Raw genomic sequence first — 27483 nt, forward strand, 5'->3', positions numbered from 1 at the left:
TGGGTAGCATTTTAAGAAGATAAATACAGATTTATCATTTTAGCCCAAATGGATGTTTTCAAAACAAGTTACAGCACTGGCTGCCAGTCATAAGCACCCTGCGCTCCCTGGTAGCATCCTGCCAAACCCTCTGTCCTCTTGGGTACCGTGACATTCTAATTGCCAAAAGGACTGGGTGAGGGTCTCACATCAAGTTTATGGGAACCAAGGGATCAGTGAGCAAAGAATAGGTGGATGAACAGCAACATTTTTCAAAAAGGAAACCTAATTTTCTGGCACAATGATAGGTAAATGAATTTTACTACAGATAATTCTCCTTTCCATGTTAGCCGTTAGTCAAATCACAGCTCCATATAGAAATGTTGACACCTGAGATTTCAAAATGGGCCTGGTGGTGGTATCCAGATAGTGGTCTTGAATCTAGACTCAGAAATTAAGAAGCAATGCCTTTCAGCCTGCTTCCTTTTGGGACACCAGCAGGCAATTTTACAGGGTTGAAGATAGGGTTCAGACCTCTAAAGCTATGTATGTATTTTTGTGTTTGGGTGCACTTCTGCAACGTTTTTACATTTTTAAAATTTCATACATAAATGATCTATCCATATATTTTCCATGTGATTTTTCACCTCCCAACGACCTGCATGTCCCTTTCTCTTCCTTTAAAATTTATAATCTCATTTCCTATATATAATATCATTAAAGACACATATAAATACAACTTGATGAGTTCATTTAGTTATCCTTCTATGGGTTTTTGTTGTTGTTGTTGTTGTTAAGAGCTAATGACATTGGATTGGTGGATATATTTGTATATGTGTGTGTTTGTGTGTGTGTATGCGTGTGTGAGTGTGTGTGTGTGTGTGTGTGTGTGTGTGTGTGTAGGGGTGTAAGTACATGCCTGTGTCTGTGATATATATGTGAGATATGTGTTTGATGTACTTTGATATATATATTTTGTACATGGTTGTATGTGTCTATGTGGGTGTCTGTGCTTATGTATAAATCCTGTTTATAATGATTGAAGTGTGTTTTTATAATGGTTTACTGATGTGTATGTTATGTGTATATATTTGAGAACTCTATCTCTCTCTAACAATAATACTTATATATTTTTTTATTACATATTTTCCTCAATTACATTTCCAATGCTATCCAAAAGTCCCCCACACCCTCCCCCCCACTTCCCTACCCACCCATTCCCATTGTTTGGCCCTGGCGTTCCCCTGTACTGGGGCATATAAAGTTTGCACGTCCAATGGGCCTCTCTTTCCAGTGATGGCCGACTAGGCCATCTTTCGATACATATGCAGCTAGAGTCAAGAGCTCCGGGGTACTGGTTAGTTCATAATGTTGTTCCACCTATAGGGCTGCAGATCCCTTTAGCTCCTTGGGTACTTTCTCTAGCTCCTCCACTGGGGGCCCTGTGATCCATCCAATAGCTGACTGTGAGCATCCACTTCTGTGTTTGCTAGGCCCCGGCCTAGTCTCACAAAAGACAGCTATATCAGGGTCCTTGCAGCAAAATGACATATATACATGAGTGGTATGTACATGTATGTGTATGTATATTTATATATGCATGCATATGTTTAAATCCTTCACCAATGGTGTTTCTATAATGATTTAATGATAGACACTGATGGTGAGGCACCTGCATCATTCTCTCTATAGAGTATGTGCATGGTGTGGTGGTGGTGATGATGGTAATGTGCGTGTGTGTGTGTGTGTGTGTGTGTGTGTGTGTGTTATGTTTGTTAATGTATGTCCCAACTCTTTAACAGTGATTCTTCTGTAATGATTTAAAGACCTAAATGTGTACATTTGTGTGCATGTGGGGAGTGTGTGCATGCACATGTATAAGCCCTGTCCTCATGACAATGGAGCTCCTGTAGGGATTCAATGATATACTGGTGGTCAGGCACCTGCCTCTCTCTCTTCAAGGTATGAATAAAGCAAGCCAGCATCTGTGATATTCAGACATATAAATCTCAATGCCACGATGGGCATTTGGGATCCCATTGCTCAGAAAGCACCATTTATACTCTCACATGTTTTATTTATCTGCCTGAGTGCTTCATTGCACTTTTCTTCTATTCCCTTTACTTTTGAGGACACTGACCCATCTCTTTCTTAAGAGCATAAAGAATGAGAATAGAGATTAAAAAATAATAATAACTTCACATTAGGTGCTTCAGTTCCTCTCCATCTTCGGTGAAAATTTAATGACATTTTTAAACCTGACTGGATCCCTTCTATCTGGAAAGGTGTTGGTAACTTACCCTTTTATTTCCCCATCCAGTACAAATTCTTTTTTCTCAGAGAGGATTAGCTGAGACTAGGGCAAAATCATTTTATTGTACTTTAAAACGGCACTTGGAGAGGAATATGGGAGAGCTGGTCTCCACTCTGCCTAGACGTCGTGGTCCTTAGCAGATACATGCCAGATCCATGGGTCAGTATACCCTTCTCCATTCCTGAATCCCCAGGGTCTCACAGAATTTTCTAAGCTTCAGGATCCTCATGATGCCTCAGTGACCCTGCTTTCTCTCTGTTTGATAGAGATTTCACTTATACCATCTTTATGCAACTGTGCATTCACACTGAGACTCTAAGCACCTTTATGCATCCCAGCATTGTCTTCCCATCACAGAGACCTGTAGTCTCCTGTTTGTACTTTTTGACCCCAAGTCCAGTGCTTTAACTATATAAGCTTCCATTTCTTTATGTGTAAAATGTTTCTTTAAAAAAAAAAAAAAGTGGAGCTGCCATGTGTCACTATCAAGAAGATGTGATCATAGAGATTAAGGTAGATTAAAACCATGCTCTTCAGCAGACTGCCCTGGTGCTAACTCCTTCTCCTTCCTCAATCCTTCCTACATTCTCACCATGACAAATATGTGGGTCCACATGAGCAGAGCAATTCTTTGGAATCAATGGGAAAACATAACACTTTCTCACATGTGACCAATGATGCTTTTTGAACCAGGCCTGTAACTCTACAATTCTTTTGGTAGTCCTTCTCTACATGACCATTATGGCAGAAGCTTATAGTGGAGTTTCTGTCACAGGGCTCAGGGATATCACCTTCCCCTCACTCATTAATACCACCCATTAATGGGTAGCCAAAAACAAAGAAGCAACTCCAGGTTGGAGGTATTAAAGGAATGGTTTAATAAAAAGGTGGGTAAAATCTTCCTTCTTCTTTTGCTCAGTGTCTATAACATCTGATGTCAAACACTGAATTATGATCCTAACTTGCATTCTGTGGGCAGTTTCCTTTGTATGTATCCTTGATTTTGTGAATTTACAACTAGACTGACTGAAAGAGCAGCTAGAACCATGTGATTCTCTAAGGCTTGGCTAAAAAGTGCATATCCCAAGAATGGTTTTGCACATATTAATGTGCAAATGCATTTCTCTGCCCATGGTGGATTATTGCCCATTTTCAAGGAAAGATGTTTTTCACAAGTCTACCATTATGTTGAGAAAGGGTTTCACAGAGCTTCTGTCTCCTCTGTTTATTAAAACATCTTGTGACTGAGCTCCTGATCCATAGAAGGGAGTTATAGGCCACTGACCTAAGAAGTGATAATACCTCTGGTGTCAGGTATGCTATCAGACTAGAAAGAGGAGGAAGGTCTATTAGATTGTATTATATGGCATTAGAGTATCCAGGGACACAGTGTCTTAGCCAGACAACTGCAGTGCTTTTGTGATACCAGCACACCCTGTAGCCTACAACACCTCCCTACCCAGGGAGGTGTCCTGTGTGATGCTTACCACTTCTTACTAGACCTTACACTAACAGATCTCCTTAGTGCTGATTAGGGTCATGAAACTAGCAGCTTCTGTCCTGGATGATCAAAGAAGAGAAGGAGGCACATGAATCCTCACTAGAGGAAGTAGTGAATATGTTTGGAGATGATAGTACCAAAGAGTCTGGGCTCACACAGCAGAGATGAAGCCAGACAGCTTCAGATGGTAAAGGCTGCAGAGGAAGTGTCTGTAATACTGGAAGGGAAGAACCGAACACAGGGCCAGGGTTGGTCAGATGACAGGGCCAACGATAGTCACTGATAGTGACAGGGACTGGAAGCAGCCAGAGACAATAGAAAAGGCTTCACTGAAAAAGTAGGGACTTCACTAAGGGTCTGTGTGAGAGAAAGAGGTTGCTTTATTTCTGTATCTTGTATGAATTACTTGACAAGGTATTTTTATTTTATCTATATTGCTTTAATTCTTCCTTCTTAAAGCCTCTTCCTTCCTTCCTTCCTTCTTTCCTTCCTTCCTTCCTTCCTTCCTTCCTTCCTTTCTTTCTTTAAAAAAATAATGATTTTAAGTGTGTGTGTGTGTGTGTGTGTGTGTGCGCGCGCGCACTTGCTTATGTAGGCTAGATGTAGACTTAGATCTACACCTACTGCTGGAGGCACAGATGTTTGTGAACCACCTGGTATGTATGCCCAAAATTGAACTCTGATCCTCTGAAAGAGCAATGCATGTTCTTAAACAATGAACCATCTCTTCAGAGTCCCTAGGCCCTATATCATACAGGACCAAACTTTACAAATAAAACCACTTTGGTAACTCCAGCCTGTATCAGAAATCTTGGCGGCCTATGTGATAGGGAAGGGCAGAGTTGGTCAGACTCAATCTTTCATACATTTTTGACTACTCAGTATAAACCTGTGTTTAAATGTCACCTGCAACAAAGCCAAGAATAAACTTATAAGCCTGAGCACAGGCATCTTAGTCTACAAGAAACATGCAGAGAGAGAGAGAGAGAGAGAGAGAGAGAGAGGGGGAGAGAGGGAGAGAGGGGGAGAGGGGGAGAGAGGGAGAGAGAGAATAGCAGAAGCAGCAGCAGGAATACTGAGAACACTCACACATATACAGGCACACTGAAAACACACACACGTACACACACCAGTGCTGAGAACATAAACACACACATATACACACAAATACAGACATGTATACATACCAACACTAAGAACATACACACACACACACACACACACTTAAAATCATTTTTTTCTTAAAGAAATAAAGAAGCTTTAAGAAGGAGGAATTAAAGCAATATAGGTTAAATAAAAACACCTTGTCAAGTAATGTGACAAGAGAACATACACACACACACCAGCACTAAGCATAAACACATAACACTCACTCACACACACCCCAGCACTAAGCATAAACAAACACACACACACTCACACACACACACTCACAAACACACACACCAGCATTAAGCATAAACACACACACACTCATACACACACACCAGCACTAAGCATAAACACACACAGACACATACATCAGCACTAAGCATAAACACACACACTCACACACACACACATCAGCACTAAGCATAAACACATACACACACACTCACACACACACCATCACTAAGCATAAACACACACACTCACACACACACACATCAGCACTAAGCATAAACACATACACACACACTCACACACACACCATCACTAAGCATAAACACACACACTCACACACACACACACACACACATACACACACACACACATACCAGCACTAAGCATAAACACACACTCACACACACACCAGCACTAAGCATAAATACACACACACACACACACACACACACACACACACACTCACCAGACTGAGAATATCCATGCCACTTTGAAAATCCGATGTCAAGATCCATTAAAACAGGTGAACCCATGGTTTCTGTCTCACTCCATGCTTTAATTAAAGACAGCAGTGCAATCTACAACATATCTGAAAATTACTAGAACCTTGTTTTTCCAGAGGCAAAAAGGATCAATACCTTTTTGTCTCAGGGGCATGAAGCATCCCAGGTTACTTTGTCCCTGATGGGTCTATCAAGTCACAGTCAGAAGCAAACACTACTGTGACAAGGGTGAAGTCATATTTTGAGAGTAAATGAGGATTGCTGAAATTAGTTCAATTGTTTACTTGGTTTGAGACATCAGTCAGAAGACCTTGGCTTCAGGGATACAGACAAAGAAACAAGCAAATGATCCCAAAGGGAGGGCTCTCTCTCTGCCTCATTCTCTCCCTACCTCCAGCACTGGGCTGAGGACCCTTTGCATATTCAGAGGGTCTGTTAGCTCTGAGCTGTGCCACCCTCTTGCCAACTCCCCTACTGCCTTTAGATAGTTCTGTAGGTTCTGAATATTTTTCTTCCCACAAAATGGGTTTTTAAAGCTTGGCACATCTCAGGAAGTAGAAAGAAAAACACAATGTCAAGATCTTAAAGGAACAAATGCTACTTCTATGCAAAATACCGAGAAGTCACTATAGGCAGAGGTAGGGGTTCTGTGTTATGAGAGGCATTTGTTGAAAGCTTTTGTAGGGAAATGCAAACACTCTTGGGGCTTTTCAGTATACTATACAGCAGTTCAGAAATGGAGAAAATAGAATGACCCTCCGATCATTATCTACAGGACATTATGCTGATAAATGGAGGTATTAATGAACTGAAATGAATTTCAATCCGTTCTCCCTGCAGTTATTTTGATAATACTGGAATCAACTAAAGTGCACAGAATTAACAATTAAAGGGGGTTAAGCAGACACTTAATACTTGTTCTATTTTGCACAATTTGGCAGTAATGCATCTGCTGTAATCGTGATTTTTATTTCTCATTGGGACAAAAGCAGGGGCAATGTTTATATTTTGGAAGCGAAGCCTCTGGGATCCGCATCCCTTCCATACAGCCGCAGCACGGGTGTGTTGGTGATGGTGGATGTGTGTGTGTGTATGTGTGTGTGTGTGTTTGTGTGTGTGTGTGTGTGTGTGTGTGTGTGTGCTGGTGGCCCCTTCAGTATTCTTGCCTTTCTCCTTTTACAACAGCTCCACCTTTGGGCTTCTGAAAGGAACATGCTATTTTTGCTAACAGATAGGAAGAGCTGTGACAATCAGAAATCAGAACTCCATGCTCAATCTTTTGTTCAGGGAAACAGAAAAATAAAATTATTATCCTTAGGAGAGAGACGTGGAACAACTGGAAACCTGGGTGGAGACAAGGAAGATAACAGAGGGGATCAAAGCCAGGCAGAAAAGAGGAAAAAAGAAGGGAATGTGAAAGGGGACAGGAAAAGCTTTCTTTCCTAAGAGGAAAGTGCAGAGAGACACAGCTTCTTCCTTCCAGGCTGCACTGCTCTAACTGAACCTGTGAGAGCTAAGCACATCTTTGTCCTTTTCTGTTTAAAAACTATAGCACTATGCTAATGAGTGAGTGTATGAGAAAGGATCCGGGTTTCTGTGCATCGTGTGCCTTTGCATCCATTCACGCCTTGGAGTAAGGTTCTCAACATGTCTCTAATATTCAGGAGTTTTGCATGGCTTCCAGAAGGATGGCAGCCCCACTTAGGGCAAGCGTGACTTCAATTAACCAGGGGAGCAAAAATATAAGACTCACTTCCAGTGTATTCCAACACTCAGATGAACAGGAAATCAGGAAAATATTCTAAAACCCTCCTCAGACTCAAGTGACAAAGATGGAGATTGGGTAAGTCTTTTGTCTAGGTAAATGGTAAGGGTCAGCTTCCTCCATAGGATTATAGATTCTCACAACACAAGCTATGAAAATCAAAGAATTAAAATGAAATGAAAATGGTTTTAAAAATGAAAATGAAAAGGACCACAGAAGGTGCTTCAAGTGGAAAGAGAGCACAAGCAGAGGTGCAGGTGACCCGGGTACTGCACAGCTCCATGCGCTTGGCCTTGACACCATGACTTCTTACCTTCAGAGTTTCACATCCGCCTCTTTGTCATCATCCCAACTTAACTGCTATGGTGTCCCTGGAAATCGAACTGCATGTGTCATGTAGATCTCATGTCCAAAAGAACATTTCAGTAAAGGGATACTCCGCTCAAAATTCTGTAAGTGCTCCTTGTTCCTGGGATAAAAGTCATAGTTTTTGACCCTTTATGTCTGCTTCTAAAACCCCTCCTCCTTTGATGGCCTGACACAGGGCATGCTTATTTCATCTAGGTAAGCCATTAGCCCCTTTTCCTCAGGACTGCTGGGAACTTTCTTCACAGACTCTTTATCTTCGGAGACACCTTCAGCCTTTTGTCTTGAAGAATGTCTAGCCCATTTCTGTAAGTATTTTATGAATGGGACAAGCCCATTCATAAACATTCACTTTCTGTTATAATTCTCTCTCCGTATATGTATTCATATCTGATATTCTTAACTCCACAGCTGGGTTATAAGCTTTGTGAGGACAACATATGTCTGTTTTCATTTTAGTATAAAATTAGGATTATGTGTTGTTTACAAAAAGTGTTGAATTAAAAAGTGAATTGATTGGCTAGCATATTGATTGAATTGACAGTAAAATAGGTCATTCATCTTGTGCATTTAAATAAGTAATTAAATACCTTTGACTAGTGTACTTTTTTGATAGATAGTTTGGGTGGCTAATGATTGGATATATTTGATATGTAGTAAAACTGGCACTAACAGATGGTTAGACAAGTAAAGACACTGCCAAGCCTGAGTACTGAAGTTCAAAAAATTGACTCCTATCATTTATCCTGATACCCTCTCTGTCTCTGTCTCACCTCTGTTTGCCTCTGTCTTTCACTTTCTTAATACACACACACACACACACACACACACACACACACACACGCGCGTAAATAAATAAATAAATAAACAAATAAATAAATAAATAGCATATACTTGCTACTTTTGTATATTTTGCATATTTGACATTTGCTGAGTCCCTAATGCAGAAACGAGTGGCTCATTATACTTTTGTTCTCTTTCTCCTTTTCTCTTTGTCTTATGCCTCCAAGCCATGTTCCCATGTTTTCATACTTGTTTTAAGTACCTGTAAACCTTACATAAGCTGAAAACAGAAAAAGAAGTCTGGTTACATGGTTGTGAGTTTTCTCATATATCCGACTTCCCTGGAAGCACACTGAGCTCTGAGAACTGTTGTAATTTCTAAGTATCACTTAGGCCAGCAGTATAACCCACCTCTCTCTGTTGTACAAAACTACATTTTATTCTTTTTTTGAATTTGGTTGGAGAATAATGGGTACTCCTAAAATGATCATTGATAAATCACCCACTTAGAAATGTCCAATATTCTCTTTGTGTTCTAAGTAAATGCTCCCTCCTTAGATACTGAATAGTGAATTACGTGCAAAGCAAGGTCCTTGGCTTTCTTTTGTATTCTTATTTCGTGTTCTTTTTCTAAGCATCAGGTTTGGTGTGGCACCAACTTCCTGGTAGCATGCCATTCTTTGTTTGTGGAAGAACAGGGTGTTTGTGTCTGAGAAATAATGGTATCCTGACTTTAAAAGTCCTCTGCTTGACCATAAAGGTGACTTAGACAGTGTACTATCACAGGATGCTGAGTTAGTATCCAAGACAAACCCTTTTCAAGTCTGAAATGAGCTGGAACCCTACTGGTCACATTATAAATTCATCCCAGGGGCCTCTGGGATAGGAAAACAATTGTTCTTTAGTTTAACTTTACCTCCTCCCTAAGGCTTTCTGACTTTTTAGCATATGTAAATAAATATGCTATCATTAAATTTCAGACGAACAAAATATAAAATGGAAACTGAAACACACTCTGGAATACATACCTGTTCATTGTGAGTTTTTGGTATGTAGAAGCAAGCAAGCAAACAAACAAACAAACAAAAGGCCTTTCTTTGTCATGAGTTGTGATGAATTGCTTGAAAGTTCAAAGTAATAGAGGCTTGACACAGTCAGCATTGTCCACTATTAAATAAGAACTGCACACACTTGCACATGCACGCGTACACACACACATACACACACAAGCACACAGGCACAAATTTATCTTAAAGCAATAGCAGATGTGGCAAAGCTGCAAAGCCCCACAATCTACAGTGACAAGCTGACAACCAACAAGAGGCAACATATTAACCTCGTTCTGTAACTTGTCTGGTTCAGCCCAACTCAAGCTGACTCTTTAACTTAAATTATAAAGGTGTATAATTGTGCCCCAGCTCAAGCAGTCAGGCAAAAAGCCATCATCTTCACTCCCAGACTTTTTGCTATGTCAAGTCTTCAACAGATTAGTTACAGCCCACCAGATTAGGATATGGAAGCAGCTTATCCTTCCTATAAACTCTAATGAAATCTCATCTGGAAGAATTATCACAGATAGACCCAACATGTCTGAGCAACTGTCTAGATAACCCATGTTCCAAGTTATTAGATAAAATTAATTATTACAACAGGAATGGCTTATTACCATGGCTAGCTTCTGAATATATACAGATTTATATATGTAATTTATCAATTTAACTACTCATATCTCTGTATATATTTGTCCCAACACAATAAAGAGCTGTTAGCATTTATGTAGTATTTAGGAAATACCTGTCATTCTCTTTACATATATAGCCTCATTTTTTTTTCAAGGCAATCAGTCAAGTATCAACTACTAACTTCTACATTTTAGGAAATAACTAATGCAGATACAATCCAAAGTCATAAAACTTAAAACTTCCCTAGCTGATATTGGAATATAGACCATTTCAGACCTAGTAAGATGGCTCAGCATATACAGGTGCTTGCTGTCAAGGCTGATGGCCTGAGTTCCATTCCTGGAACTCATGTGGTTAAAATAGAAAACCAACTCCCACATGATGTCCTCTGACCTCTGCATCAGCACAATGGAATACACATTTGTGAACTCACACATTCACAAATAAAGTATAAATAAATAGGTGTTCAAAATTAGAATACAGAAAACCACAGCTTTTCAAAATACAGAAAAAAAAAGTGAGTCAGGGTTACCCATCACCAACTGATATACCTACAACATGACTCCTGCACCTAAGCCTCAGAAATCCTGGAAGAAGGCACAGAAAGACCACAAGAACCACTGAAATGGGAGGATTGCATTAAATTTTGTCTCCCAGAGATTTCAGAGAAGCTAAACTTAGGAAATCTGATCAAGATCTAAATACGACCTGAACAAAGACAACACACATAGACAAGATAACAAAGAAGGACTTCAACCCTAGACAAAGAACTGCAGGCAACTAAGAAATTTAGACAGCAAGAAAAATAGGTTTTTCTAGAGAAGAGATTCTAAATTGGTTATATACCAGTTCTGAAATCATATAAAGTGTGTGTGTGTGTGTGTGTGTGTGTGTGTGTGTGTGTGTGTGTGTGTGATAACAAAGAAAAAGACGCCATCAATCTCAGAGGGAACACAGGAGGATGTGGAAGAGATTAAAGGGAGGAAATGGAATGGGTAAAATGATGGAATTGTGTCTTAATTTTAAAATAGTTTAAAAACTTAGAATAAGAACCTATTTGATACCAAAATTTTGCCTTCTGTATTCTACTGCATCCAACATCCTAATAAACCATGTCACCCAAACCCTACATTGTCTACAGGATCTGAATATTTGAACGGAATAGTCCTATTTTGAGGGAAACCCATTTGCAATAATTCTATTTTAGAAAAAAAAATCATTTAGAAAAAAAGCAGGGCTTAGCTGTGAAAAAGTAAAGAGAAAATATTAAGACAATGTCTATGAGAACAGTGCACTGGGTAAACTCATGTCTGTTTTGTTCTGATACAAATAAATACTCTTTAATGCAGAGTTCAACCTTCATTTTTCTATAGGAATTCTAAATCATATCTAACTATAGCTTCTATGGAAATAATCCTTAAAAACCTGTTCTGTAGGGCTGAAGAGATGTCACTATGGTTAGGAGAACTTGTGTTCTTCCAGAGAACAAGAGTTCAATTCCCAAACCCCATGTCAGTGAGCTCACAGTCATCTGTAACTTCAGATCCAGGGAATCCTATGCCCTCCTCTGGTCTCCAGGAGCCATGTGGGTATTCATATAGTCATACACAGATACATATACCTAAATTTAAATTTAAAAATTTGAAGGTATTTTATGAAACAGTTTTTGAGTTGTTGGTTTGATTGGAGGTTTTTCCCCAATTTGCCAATCTGTGACTGTTTATTAACTGATCTACAAAAAATACCATGGGAAACACCTTAATTCATCCATCTAATAAGCCTGCTTATTTGGTCTTCCCTGCTGCCTGTACCACCACCTTCCATAAACCGAGGTGTCTTTTTCTTCATTCCACTTGTGGGGAAGATAATTTGAAGGGTCATGGGAATTTATTCTCTTCCTTGAAGCATTTTCCAACTGTACAGATCTCATAAATTAGATCCCTCATGAAGACGATGCCAAAATTTACCAGGAGATTGACCAATCAAGGAGTTATCTGTCAAGGACATTTGCTTCTTACTGATTTTGCTGTAGCCTTGCTTATAGACGAGCTCATTTACTGACTTCAGGTTAGCGTAGTAGCCCCACACATGGTTCCACAATCCTCGGCATGTTATTTGAAGCCTTGTTGAGCTTAACAAAGTTGCTGAAGATATGTCGAAGACAGAGAAGTTGCAATACCTTGCTTACCTTCAGCCTTACTCCATTGGTACCTTGGATTATGATGACAAATGCCAATTTTGGTTCTGCGGGCACATAGAAGTCCCAGCTTTCCTTGCCATCCTAGCCATCCGAATCTCAGTCCGTTCTTCTGTCATAGATAAGCCTCCTCCTTGCCTTACACAAACTGCTGTGCAAACTTCTAACACAGGGGGGCTTTACCTTTAACTCTGCAAAATTCCTTTGCTTTTTCTAAAGGCTTTCTGGCATAGCCGGACCTTCACTTTTCTTCTCTGGCACAGCCTCCATGGCTCCAGCGGAGTGGGGGTGGGGAGGTGGAGGGTGGGGGGGTGGGGGAGGTTGGGGGGTGGGGGGATTGCTTTATTTTGTTTCTCTTCTTTTTGCTTTATGAATCAAGATGTAAACTCTCAGTTAGTGCTCCAGCACCATGCGTGCCTGCTTGCTTTTGTGCTCTCAACCATCAGAGTCATGGACTCTAACCCTCTGAAACTATAAGACCCGAATAATGTCTTTTTTTTTTTAATTTCCTTTGTTACCTTATCATAGCATAGAAAAGCAACTAAGATAACAAGCAAACAAATTTTCTGATGGAATGAAACTTGAAGGAAGAAAAAAATAACAAAATCAAAAGTCTCAACAATTGAGAAAATATAATACCCAATATACTATCCAAAGTCATTAAATATATGAAGAAGAAAGAAGTTGTAATCCATGATTAAAGGGATAGATGGATACAGATCTTGCTATACTGGATTATCAGATGAAAGTCTCAAAAACTGATTAAAATTATCAAGGATTCAAAGAAAACGGTACGGAAGAAAGTGGAATATCTCACCAAAACCACAGAGACTACACATAAAGATCAAAATTAAATTAAATTATTAAAAAGAAAATATCTGAGACAAAATTATATATTACTTATTTAGCATTAAAGTCAAGAGAAACTACAAAAAGAATATCTAACTTGAGCCAGGCATGGTGGCACACACCTTTAATCCCAGCACTTGGGAGGCAGAGGCAGGTGGATTTCTGAGTTCGAGGCCAGCCTGGTCTACAAAGTGAGTTCCAGGACAGCCAGGGCTATACAGAGAAACCCTATCTCAAAAAAAGAAAAAAAAATGAATAGCTAACTTGAGGAAAGATTTGATTCGATCTCTTTCAGGAACCACATGAAAAAAAGAAACACTTCTAAACCCTTTTTAGATGTTACTATAACCATGAAAAATTCAGGTAAAAATATTATAACTAAAGAAAATTAAAGTTCCATATGCCTCCTAAATATGTGTAAAATGTAGTAAGGATTTATTATCAGGTTCAATCTAGGCAGTTTTATGTACTAGCTTAAAAACAGTAATGAACTGTAACAAAATAAGGTTGACATTAGGACAGACTCATATTATTTAAATTCTTCCAATGTTCTAAATTACATTAACAAAAATAAGAGAAAAATAATCCAGCCATCTCAGCAAATGTAGAAAAATTCTTGAAAAATATTTGCATTCATTCTCAATCATAAAAACAGGAATAACAAAAAATAGGAAGAGCAGAGATATAGGAGGAAGGCCTATCAGTTAAGTGTAGTGGTAACCACCGGCAATCCTAGCACCTGAAGACTTGAAGGAGAAGGATCACAAATTACGTGCCCGGCTGGGCCATAGTTAGGCTTTGTATTAAGGGGAAAAAAATGAAAATAATCTCTTTAATATAAATAATAATAAAAAGACAGTCTATAAATTCTGTTTACCCTTTTGCCTTTATCAAAAAGTATAGTCAGAGAATACTCATGAAAATAGAACTAGAAAGTGAACAGATATAAAAGACTAAATGCCTTATATATGAAGACAACTGATGATGTTCACAGAAAATACCAAGGATGCCACAAAAGAGCACAGTTATAACTGACAGGTAAGTTCCATAAAATTGAGGTGCATGCTGATGAGACATCCTGGGTACGGCTTCTGATGTTAACGTAACTACCCAAACATGAGCTAAGCAAGGATAGCACCAACATATGTGCCAAACTGGATGTAGAAAAGCCCACCAGACCTCAGCCCCATACAAAATAAAAACTATAGGCAACTGAGGAAACCTGAGAGCAGGGGAGGTATTTTTCTTCAGAGAAGGGCACACCAATGTCAAATGGCTAGTCCCCAAACCATACTACGAGTAACACTCTATGAGTTCAACAGGCTATAATTAGGAAATTGAATATATATATATTATTGAATATATATATATATATATATATATATATATATATATATATATATATATATATATATTGTAATTGCAATAACAATTACTGGAAAAAGAGGCCATGAATTTGAAGGAGAGTGAAGAGAGGTATATAGAAGGGTTTGACAGGAGAAAATGGGAAATAGAAATGTTGTAATTACTTGACATACTCAACAGAAATTAAGAGCAATAAGAAATTGAAATACACAACTTTAGTAAACATATCTTTGTCTCAACTGTAGTTCAGAGCTCACCCACCAAATCTCACAAACATTACTGGGTAGATATACTCACCTGATTTGAACTGGCCTAACTGAACTGTAAAAGGATAAAAATATTTTCTCTATTGAGTTCTAGATACTTATCCAAAGAAAACATTGAGGCAAGTAAGTTTGGAAGTAGTCCAGGGGCTAGAGGGATGGTGACACTGGGGTGGCTCAGTCAGAGAAGTGCTTCTCCCCCAGGCATGCAGATTTGAATTCCAATACCCAGAATCTGTTCACAAAAACCAGCTATAGCACTAGACATTTGGAATCCCAGAGCTAGAGAGGATCCCAGAGGCTCAGGACCTATCCAGTCTAGCTAGTAAGTCCTAGGACATTGAGAGGTCCTATCTCAAAAACGGTGGAGAAAAACTGAGGAAGATATTCAATACCAACCTGTAATCTACACACACACACACACACACACACACACACACACACACACACACACCCCTATACACCTGTGTATATTCATATAATTACATCACACATTTAAAAAAAACTTTTATTCTGTAAAGTATTCATCAAATAGTAAAAGTCATAGGGAATCAAAAATCTATCTAAATATGAGATTAGAAGTGGGTTAGAATATGCTATATGCTATTACCTCAATAGAAAATTATGTAGCAGATAAAAGGAATTACTGATACATGGAACTTCACTGCAATCTTTAAAACAGTATTTTGCATGAAAATAAGAAGCTAAAGTATGCATTTTCATTCACATTACAAGAACAATTAGAGTATTTAAAATAAACACATGACAAAGACCCAGAATATTTAGTCATATTTGATGGTGGAAAGAGAATGAGAGTGAAGGAAACTTGTTGAAATGTGCTTATTCTGTCTTTGATATATGCATGTAATGACTAAGGGCAGGCAGTGTCACATTTAGGAAGCTACTTTCTCTAAGCCCGAGTACTTTTGTCTACATAAGACCTGTATCAGTCAAATACAATAATCAATAGAGAACATGAGGCCCAGAACATGCAAGGTGCTCCATAAATAAGTGCAGAATGATATTATTTCTAGGCAGAATCATACATAATGATTTTTCCTTGCAAAGAACTACAGCCAATATTGAGGAAACAACTCAACAGGAATGTCAGCGGTATCATTTTTTGTTCATAATGGATGGGAAAATTATTTTTTCAATATTGATTTCTATTCTGAGTGAAACTAAAACAGGACGATTTGTCCAATTTTCAGAGAGATTTAGGTAGTGTTGAAGGAGCTCACTGGGAGAGGGAAAATGCAAGGTAACACATCTCCCAGGGTGACCTCTATCTTTGTCAAACTCAAATCAGGGCCTGTGGCTATTTCTCAATGTCCATTTGACAGGGTCCATCCACAACAGTCATACTTAGCAGAAATTCATTAACCTGGAGACCTTTCCCCTTTGGACCTTGCTTCTCAGTCTATAGAAAGCATTCTCATTTCTTGAACAACAGCATTATATGAACTTCCTCCTTGAAGCCTTTTCCAGCTTTGCAGTCTGCAATTATCTCTATATTGTCCCGATCTTACAACAGTTTTCTACTGCTCCTATAATAAAGCCATCACCGGTCTATTTAACATTACAGCAATTTGGGCACCTTCTTTATCCCCTATTGGATTGTAGACTGTTCAAGAGAAGAAAGCTTCTTCTTTATTTTCCACACACATCATCACTCTATGGTTTTCTTTTCATGGATTGGCCAAGTAAATGCATGAATAATTTTAAAAAGAATAGTTAACATGGATGATGAGAGAGAAAAACAGCACAATTATAAGTCAAAGGATATTATTTTTACATGTTGGTTTTTCATAATGTCCAATTCATTGGCCAATTCTGTTTTAGCTGCATCATTTGATTTAGCCTTGTTGAACAGTGAGTGCACAGTCAGAAATGAGGAGGCAACTCTACAGTAATCCAGTGAAGGCAGGGTCTTAGGAACATGGCGGAAAATTGAAGAAGGTGACCATAATAAATTGAAGTTGAGATACTATGTGGGAGGAGCCAGGGTTGTAGTAATAGCTGTTTTCTCAAGAGTTCATAAGTTTCTGACCAACTCTGCTAATCCGCATAACAATCAGGAAGGATCTACAGTCACACCTTTTCTACAACTGGAGAAATTGAGACAGTGAAATCAAGCATTTTCCCAAGGCCAATAGAAGATGTGGACTCAGTTAGGACCTAAGTAGAAGTTTATGGAGGTCAAAGTCTGTATCTTCAGTCAGAACAAGCCAGGTCACAAGAAATGAACAGACTGTGTGTGAGGGTGCTCACTATGGGTAGAGCAGTTTTAACCAGCCTTTGTGTCTCACTGTCTCAATCAAATTGAATTGCTAAAAAAGGATTTTACCAGGGATACATCAAGATTTTTCCTAGTATCGAATCAAATGCTGACTATTCAAACCTTCAACATGCCCAAAACTCCTAATCCCAAATAGTTACACTAAAAATCAAATATTCAAATAGGCACCTGATGAGGGCCATTCTCATTTAAACCAACATACTAACTATTAAGATATGAAATGTATTTCATTATGATATATTTATATTCAAGTATAATTACATCTTTCTCTTACTTGTCTGTTATAATTCCTTCACCTGGCCATCTTCCCACGTTTGCCTCTTCCTCTCTCCAGATAGTCACCGTTTAGCTTTTGTCAGAATGGTTTCACACACAGACACACACGCACATGCACGCACACATGCATGCATGCACACACATGCACACTCATTTCTATACTCTGTTTGTAAGGAGAAACATGTGATCTTTCCTTCTCTTTCCCATTCCTTGCTCCATGAGTTCCTTTAGGCTTTTCTTCCCTCTCATGGCATTGAGTGATTTTTAACCTTAATTAAAATATAGCCGTTACCTGAGTATATGATGTGGAATTGAGCTCATCTGTGCATTTGCTACATTTTGCGAGTGATGTGAAGCCACTGGTTAACAGGAAGCCCAGAGTCTACCTCTACTGTAGAAGCTGTAGGAGCAAGCACTATACCTAAAGGCAGGTCCAAGAGAAGGCTCTTACAGTGCTCCCTGTGTCTTACTCGGTTCACCTGTTTTTGTCTGGGGAAAAGGGGACAACGAAAGAGGAAAGAGAATTAAAAATGGCACTTCCTTTGCCTTGCACTATTTAACACGGCTTCTCAAGTGTGTCTCCTTTTGCTTGGTCTTCTAACTGACATACAGGTTTTCCTCCTTTTATTTTAAAAATATGAAAAGGAGCTAGAAAGGCCTCAGGGAGAGCTAAAACATCTTCTCCCTGTTCTCAACATCAGCAGCACATGGGGCTGGGGCGGGGGGGGGGGGGGGGCAGGGAACCTGGCCACATCAGCTGCACATGGGGCTGGGTATGGGGCTGGGGGTGTGTGTGCAGGGAACCTGGCCAGCTGACTCCGACTTCCTCTCTGATAACAGGAGCTCTGGCTTTGTTGAATTAATTTATTAAAACACAGTCACTAGCTATCATCTCCCTTCAAGCCCAAAAAGTCTTTCACCACAAGGCTATGTATGACATTAGCATATTCATTGAATCCCAGCTTCCTGGAGAAACTGAAGTTTCCATCTGGTTGCTCTGTTACTAAAGGGTTTGTAAGTTTTGTGAAACAATAATTATTGTTTACTAATTACATAGTGCCATCAGCAGCTTTTGTCCAGTTGCCTCTTTCCATTTTGTTTTTTTAACCTGGCAAGGCAGCCATAGGCCTCTTCTCTGTGTTGGGTGAGGCTAAAGTAAATAACAACTCACCACTTACTGATGGAGGCAGAGGAAAGCAGGATTCCAAACCCAGCCTTAAATATGTATGGAATTTAAATTCAGCTTGAGCTTCATGGGACCATGTTGCAAACAAACAAGCAAAATCAACAGCAACAATAAAAACTCTCTCGAAATGGCTTCCTGAAGGGAGAGGTAAAAGTATCATAGAGTCAAGTACATCTCATCCAAGCTAGGGGGAAGCTTTATTTATGTGGTTGGCTTATTGGCATTGACAGAATCCTTGAAGATGATGCTGAGCATCCCTGAAGACGTTTGAGTCCTCACCTGTCAGTTAGAACATGTATCTCTTCAGTAACAGCCTGAGCAGAGGCGTGAGTAAAATAATGTTTATGCAAAATTGTAATGTTTACTTTGGTAAAAATTGTAAGACTCCATAGTTTTCACAGCGTTCAGTGGAGGCAGAGAGTGAAAAGGGGAAGATACAGCTCCTAAGAGACTGGATAAGAGTTAGATGTCACACTGGTTCTCAGCCAGAGCATAGTGACTCAGAGTGTTGGGCAAAGAGCAAAGTAGCCATGTAGGATTTTCTTAGAGACAAGCTAATTTCAGCAGCTTTTCCAAAACAATAAAATAAAACCTAAAGAACATATACAAATATTTACGATTTAGAAAAACCCAACCAAAATGTTAACATCTACGACATTCCTTGTTTGCTGAAATTTCTTAGAGCTTTGGTGTTTTTGACAAAAGGTTCTTGGGGTTCTGTTTTCAGGAATATTAAATTTCATTGGGAAATATGCAGCCTAAAGAATCAGACATCAGAGGAAAAAATTCTTCTCACCTGTTCATGGACTCCACAAGAAAGGACTCACCTGTCTTCTGAGAGTCTGTTTGAACTAAATGCTTCTCATGCCTACAGAGTTTCCCCTCATGATGTATCCAGAATTCATTTGGGAAAAACTGCTTGCTCATTCATGGGAAGAGAAAAACTAGTTTCCAAGGCATACTAACATACATGCAAAAAATTAAAAAAAAAAAAAGAGCCCAGTAATGATACAAGGTGATTCAATGACTCAAAAAGAAAAGCAAAGAACTTCCCCCCTCCCCCACCACCACCAAAATAGAAATGATACACTGGAATAGTGTGCTTATGTGTTAGTTTTGGAGAGGATAGAGGACTTAAGAGAATATTGCTTCTTGCTATTAAAAATAAGGCTGCTATGAACATAGTGGAGCATGTGTCCTTCTTACTGGTTGGAACATCTGGATATATGCCCAGGAGAGGTATTTCTGGATCCTCCAGTAGAACTATGTCCAATTTTCTGAGGAACCACCAGACTGATTTCCAGAGTGGTTGTACAAGCTTGCAAACCCACCAACAATGGAGGAGTGTTCCTCTTTCTCCAGATCCTCACCAGCATCTGCTGTCACCTGAATTTTTGATCTTAGACATTCTGACTGGTGTGAGGTGGAATCTCAGGGTTATTTTGATTTGCATTTCTCTGATGATTAAGGATGTTGAACATTTTTTCAGGTGCTTCTCAGCCATTCGTTATTCCTCAGGTGAGAATTCTTTGTTTAGCTCTGAGCCCCATTTTTAATGGGGTTATTTGATTTTCTGGAGTCCACCTTCTTGAGTTCTTTATATATATTGGATATTAGTCCCCTATCTGATTTAGGATAGGTAAAGATCTTTTCCCAATCTGTTGGTGGCCTTTTTGTCTTATACACAGTGTCTTTTGCCTTGCAGAAGCTTTGCTATTTTATGAGGTCCCATTTGTCAAGTCTTGATCTTACAGCACAAGCCATTGCTGTTCTATTCAGGATTTTTCCCCTGTGCCCATATCTTCAAGGCTTTTCCCCACTTTCTCCTCTATAAGTTTCAGTGTCTCTGGTTTTATGTGGAGTTCCTTAATCCATTTAGATTTGACCTTAGTACAAGGAGATAGGAATGGATCAATTCTCATTCTTCTACATGATAACTGCCAGTTGTGCCAGCACCATTTGTTGAAAACGCTGTCTTTTTTCCACTGGACGGTTTTAGCTCCCTTGTCAAAAAATCAAGTAACCATAGGTGTGTGGGTTCATTTTTGGGTCTTCAATTCTATTCCATTGGTCTACTTGTCTGTCGCAATACCAGTACTATGCAGTTTTTATCACATTTGCTCTGTAGTACAGCTTTAAGTCAGGCATGGTGGTTCCACCAGAGGTTTTTTTATTCTTGAGCAGAGTTTTTGCTATGCTAGGATTTTTGTTATTCCAGATGAATTTGCAGATTGCCCTTTCTAATTCGTTGAAGAATTGAGTTGGGATTTCGATGGGGATTGCATTGAATCTGTAGATTGCTTTTGGCAAGATAGCCATTTTTACTATATCAATCCTGCCAATCCATGAGCATGGGAGATCTTTCCATCTTCTGAGATCTTCTTTAATTTCTTTCTTCAGAGATTGAAGTTGTTTTTTTTTTGGGGGGGGGTATTTATTCCATTTACATTTCCAATGCTATCCCAAAAGTCCCCCACACGCTTCCCTACCCACTCCCCTACCCACCCACTCCCACTTCTTGGCCCTGGTGTTCCCTTGTACTGAGGTATATAGTTTGCACAACCAATGGGCCTCTCTTTCCACTGATGGCCGACTAGGCCATCTTCTCATTCATATGCAGCTAGACACAAGAGATCCGGGGTACTGGTTAGTTCATATTGTTTTTCCACCTATAGGATTGCAGATCCCTTCAGCTCCTTGGGTACTTTCTTTAGCTCCTCCATTGGGGGCCCTGTGATCCATCCAATAGCTGACTGTGAGCATCCACTTCTGTGTTTGCCAGGCCCCGGCATAGTCTCACAAGAGACATCTATATCTGGGCCCTTTCAGCAAAATCTTGCTAGTGTATGCAATGGGTTCAGCGTTTGGAAGCTGATTATGGGATGGATCCCCTGATATGGCAGTCTCTAGATGGTCCATCCTTTTGTATCAGCTCCAAACTTTGTCTCTGTAACTCCTTCCATGGGTGTTTTGTTCCCAATTCTAAGAAGGGGCAAAGTGTCCATAAGGCAAAAGACACCGTCAATAAGACAAAGAGGCCACCAACAGATTGGGAAAGGGTCTTTACCTATTCTAAATCAGATAGGGGACTAATATCCAATATATATAAAGAACTCAAGAAGGTGGACTCCAGAAAATCAAATAACTCCATTAAAAAATGGGACTCAGAGCTAAACAAAGAATTCTCACCTGAGGAATAACGAATGGCTGAGAAGCACCTGAAAAAATGTTCAACATCCTTAATCATCAGGGAAATGCAAATCAAAACAACCCTGAGATTCCACCTCACACCAGTCAGAATGGCTAAGATCAAAAATTCAGGTGACAGCAGATGCTGGTGAGGATGTGGAGAAAGAGGAACACTCCTCCATTGCTGGATTGCATTGGGATTGCAAGCTTGTACAACCACTCTGGAAGCCAGTCTGGCGGTTCCTCAGAAAATTGGACATAGTACTACTGGAGGATCCTGCCATAATTCTCCTGGGCATATATCCAGAAGATGTTCCAACCGGTAAGAAGGACACATGCTCCACTATGTTCATAGCAGCCTTATTTATAATAGCCAGAAGCTGGAAAGAGCCCAGATGCCCCTCAACAGAGGAATGGATACAGAAAATGTGGTACATTTCCACAATGGTGTACTACTCAGATATTAAAAAGAATGAATTTATGAAATTTCTAGGCAAATGGATGGACCTGGAGGGCATCATCTTGAGTGAGGTAATCCAATCACAAAAGAACTCACACAATATGTATTCCCTGATAAGTGGATATTAGTCCATAAACTTAGAATACCCAAGATATAAAACAATTTGCAAAACACATGAAACTCAAGAAGAACAAAGACCAAAGTGTGGACACTTTGCCCTTTCTTAGAATTGGGAACAAAACAACCATGGAAGGAGTTACAGAGACAAAGTTTGGAGCTGAGACAAAAGGATGGACTATCTAGAAACTGCCATATCCACAGATCCATCCCATAATCAGCTTCCAAACGCTGACACCATTGCATACACTAGCAAGATTTTGCTGAAAGGACCCAGATATAGCTGTCTCTTGTGAGACTGTGCCGGGGCCTAGCAAACACAGAAGTGGATGGTCACAGTCAGCTATTGGATGGATCACAGGGCCCCCAATGGAGGAGCTATAGACAGTACTCAAGGAGCTAAACTGGTCTGCAGTACCACCAGAGCTCGTGTCTCTAGCTGCATATGTATCAGAAGATGGCCTAGTCAGCCATCAGTGGAAAGAGAGGCCCATTGGTCGTGCAAACTTTATATGCCTCAGTACAGGGGAACACCAGGGCCAAGAAGTGGGAATGGGTGGGTGGGGGAGTGGGTGGGGGAGCGTGTGGGGGACTTTTGGGATAGCATTGGAAATGTAAATGAAATAAATACCTAATTTAAAAAAAGAAAATATTGCTTCCTAGAATCAGGCCATATAAGTTCAGAGGCAGATTTTGCTGTTGATGGAGGAAGAAGTCCAGCTAAAGCAGCCCCTGCTGGTTGTAGCCAGATGATTTTGAAACAGCACCTTCTGGAGGGATCTGACCTTCACTGGATCACCTGCGTTTTCCTTTTCTTAGCTGAATGAGGACTGTCATGGGTTTTCACAAAATTCTAGAGATAAAGAGAAAAATGGAATCTACCCTGTCCTGCTCAGACAAGAAAGGCTTACTCACTGGCATCTAAGTGACTCTTGGATATCCTTCTTGGCACTGATAGTAATTAAATATCCTTGCCTTTGATTTCACAAACAGATGCTCTGCTTAATGAGGGGACAATACTTTCAAAGCATAAGGTTGGAGTTGTTGTTCCAAAGGCCTCTGATCACAGATATATATCTGCCTTGGTTCACCATTGTCTTATTCATTCCTGCAAGAAATCACAGAATTAATGAAATCAGAATTTATACATGTGAATACATTGTCATTTAAAGTCCTAACTTTCCTGCTAATTATTCCAACTATAATCAAACTCAGATTTCAGGTCACAATATAAACATTTTATACACTTACTAAGTTTTAGTTCTGTACTATATTATTGGGAAGTGAATTAAAATGGATGAAGAAAGATGAGAGACAGAGTGCAGAAGCTCTAAGCATTGCACTGTGTCTTTGTTTGCCACCTACTGCTCCAATAGATCTTTTTTGCTTGCTTGATTCCACTTGTGCCAACCACCCTGAAGTTACAAGGCAATGAAATGCATCTGAGAAACACCACATGTTCTTTTTTCCCCTAAAACAATAGCAAAAGTTGTGGAGTTCTGTCCCTTATAAAAGAGTGAACAGCAGTTGTCCCATGTGCCTTTCAATAACTAGTAAGATTAACCCCAGGGAAACCTCTTGTAGCTTGGACATTGATTGCTCTTTCCCATCTGGACTGGTTTCTATTTGAGGAGACTCAGACCCATTTTTAAAAGGCAAGAGTATGCAGGAGAGGTCAGGAAATGTGGTCTGCTTTTCTTTTCTAGAATTCCCTAGCACAGTGCAGGTCTCTCATGAAGTCAAGTTGGGAATTGGGGCCACTGCCAAGAGACTTTTGTATCTAAAAATGCTTTATTTAAAGACTTCTGTACTTTAATTTAGAGAGTTCTGTGTTTTGTGTCTTGCTTCAACTTACCTGAAAATTACCTTAAAGTCCCATTCTGCTTCACTGTTATCGATCCTTCCACAGTCTTCTTGTGTTATCCTGGAAACTAAATGTCTGAAACCAGGCAGCAAAATTGAATGGATGAGTCAACAAATGACAGATGCTGGATAAATGGAATTAAGCTTATTAAGACTTCAAAATGAGCCTTTTCTTATTTACCTTCTCTTCTGTCTTCTGAAGCTATATATTTTGAGGGATTCCATGTTTGCCATGATGTACAGGAGACTCTTATTACAGCTACATTTTATTGATCTGATGACTCTTTGTTTTATTAAAATGAGAGAGGTGTGGGGTAAGGCTATTAAGATTTTAAATCTCTTTTTAATATCAGAAGTCAAAGAAATACCAGTCAATAACATAAACATTTATGGGGTAAGCTGTTACATACAGAATTGGGATTTGATCGGACTTGAAATAATTTTCTGTAAGACAACATGGAAGAGGGCAGTTAAGTCTTATCTCTAAGTTAGACATTCACATGTCATGTAGATACAGCTTATTTCTGTCCTCATTGATGGACCAATACATATCCATTGAGCCATATTGCTTCTACATGACCAAGACACAGACAGTTAATAAACACGAGTGTTTGTTGAATAGTAAAGACCATGCAGAAGCTGAGTTTGGGGTATATATTGGCAAGTAGAAAGATTAAATTTTAAGAGATACTTTAAAAGTAACTAAGAGAGCCCTCACTATGGAAACAGTGGATTGTATTGAATTCTGAACAAATGAAACTATTCAGTAGAACATACTAAGACTGAAACCAAAAGGAAAACAAATGTTCTTTAATTACACATTGGACTAAACATATCATTGGTACTAGTCAAAAAAGCTTTTATGAAATAACAAATTAAATTCAGTTATAGATTGGCAAGATAGGATAGTTAAAAATCTAAAATAAAATCCACAATTTATTATATTCATAGACTATCCTTCACTGATGGATTTTGGTGTCAGTAGTAGGTTTTCAAACCAAGTTCCTTTTAATTCTGAATACTTGTGCTACAATTATATATTAACTAGTACCTGCAGCAGGTATTACTTTAAAGATTATCAAATTGCAGCAAATAAATATTAAACACATCCTATTAAATGACTCATTTTTGGTTTTTTGTGTGTAGTAAGGAATTTGTATGAAGTTTTGCTTTATAGTCCTTAAAATTCTTCTTCATGCATTACATGTAATGATTCAAGAGCACTATAAATAAAAGCAATGTAGGTACTAAAAAAAAATTAAGAAAATCCACAACTACATAGCAAGAAATGGTTCAGATCCCATGAAATGATTCAATAGTGATAATAATTTCCCTTCAATAATTTCTATTTTGTTACATTGTTATACATTTTGTTTTGATATAATATTAAAATTATGCCATTCCCCCTTTTGTTTTGTTTTGGTTTGGTTTTTTGGGGGGGGTTGGAATATATATGTATATATATTCCTTCTTTCTCTCCAGGATTCTGTATACTTGATAGGAATATCAAATGCTATATGTTTAAGTTGTGTGAACTTACTCATGAGTTTCGTATTCAGTACATTTTTCCAGCATAATATGATTATACAAAACCAAATGTGGAAAACTATAAATATGCTTGGTGAGTCTCAAGCAAAAAGAATGTTAAATTTTCATTAAGTGATGAATGTAAGCACCATATCATAAATGGGATGATTCATAATAGAGCACATTGCACTTACCTCTGTGGTATGGTAATCATGCCAGAAATCAATGTAAGCATTTTCAAAAAAGCCAATGTCATGGTCTTTTTTAAAAGGCTCCCGATGATCTTCTTTAGTCATTAACTCCATGGATTTGTTTGTTTGCCTTCATTGCTCATATGTTTACACCTATTTCAAAGAAGTCCCTAAAAATTCTTGATCTAGAGAGGGGTCATTAAACCAACAAAGAAGTATCTTATAAAAGACAAAACTACTTATGGCACCTCCTGCATATTTTAAAAAAGCATGGTATTCAAATGCCTGGCTCAAATCTACATCAAGTTCTACATGTTGACTGCGAGGCACCTGTGCATTATAAGGAACATTCATACTGCACCTACCACCGAACCCAAACAACCCGGAAAAAACAAAAAAGCCATGTCCTTTGCGCAGGCAGAAGCTGTTTCTTTAGCCACCACTGCACAAGGCACACATTTCTCTCCAGATCTGCTTACTGGGAGCCAAGGCATCACCTGGGGATTGGCATAAGTCCTGTAGTTGGATGAATCCATCATTTAACAGTTTTTACTATGACTAGAAGATCAGGGAGAATATCACCAACCGTATTGCTAGCAAAGGAAGAGTTTCTTGTGTAGTCTAAAAAAAGAATCAGGTTAGGTTCGAAAGACATTCTGTGGCTCAGAAGGGAGCGGGGGCATATTTTCAACAGAAGTACTTATTTGTTGAAAAGACTTTTAATTCACAAGTTAGCCTTTACAATTTGTCTATGATATTCAAAACGAGACAGAGTTTAGAAAGTGAGCCAGTCCATCTTATGTACAATCTAAACATAAAAATGTTCAGCATTTTTTTAGATTACAAATATGCCCCCCCCCCCGCATTAACACTATTTATAAAGCTCACTAGTTTCCATGCAATGCAAGTGATACTCAGAGGACCATACCCCTGCGAAGAGTGATGTTGTTTGCAGGATCGAAAGCTAAATCAGGTTCTTTACATTAATTTAGTATGTATATCCAGAAACATAGTTGTAGATACACATCAACTTTTTCTTTATGTAGTAATCTATATGATAATGCCATGAATGGCCCATATTTTATCCTCTCCCATTCTTCGATAATTTAGTGGGAGGACACCCTTCCCTAGCTGTCAAGAAAATACATTCATTTTCAAGTTGATTTAATCACAGGTACCTAGATCATAGCAACCATGAAGAATGTGTGTTAGCAGATTCTGGGGAAGACTTTCGTGAATAGAGAACTGAATGCCAACCTTTAAATCAGCTATAATGTACTAAACGAAGTTGTGCATAAAACTGACTTATGAGATATTAGGTTTTTTGTTGCTAGAGGAAAAGGGGTTAATGAAAGTTAGCACTAGCATTTTCTGTGAAATGCAGAAATTCCTTTAAACTCTCCAAACCTTATAAAATTGACGTTA

At 38.9% G+C, this 27483-nt stretch overlaps 1 pseudogene; it reads right to left on the bottom strand.

Moving 5' to 3' along the window:
* Window positions 1-12034: 12034 nt before the first annotated feature.
* Window positions 12035-12743, bottom strand: Gm7917 (annotated as a pseudogene).
* Window positions 12744-27483: the final 14740 nt, after the last annotated feature.

The sequence above is a fragment of the Mus musculus genome, chromosome 18 (assembly GCF_000001635.26).
Source record: "Mus musculus strain C57BL/6J chromosome 18, GRCm38.p6 C57BL/6J".
NCBI lineage: Eukaryota > Metazoa > Chordata > Mammalia > Rodentia > Muridae > Mus > Mus musculus.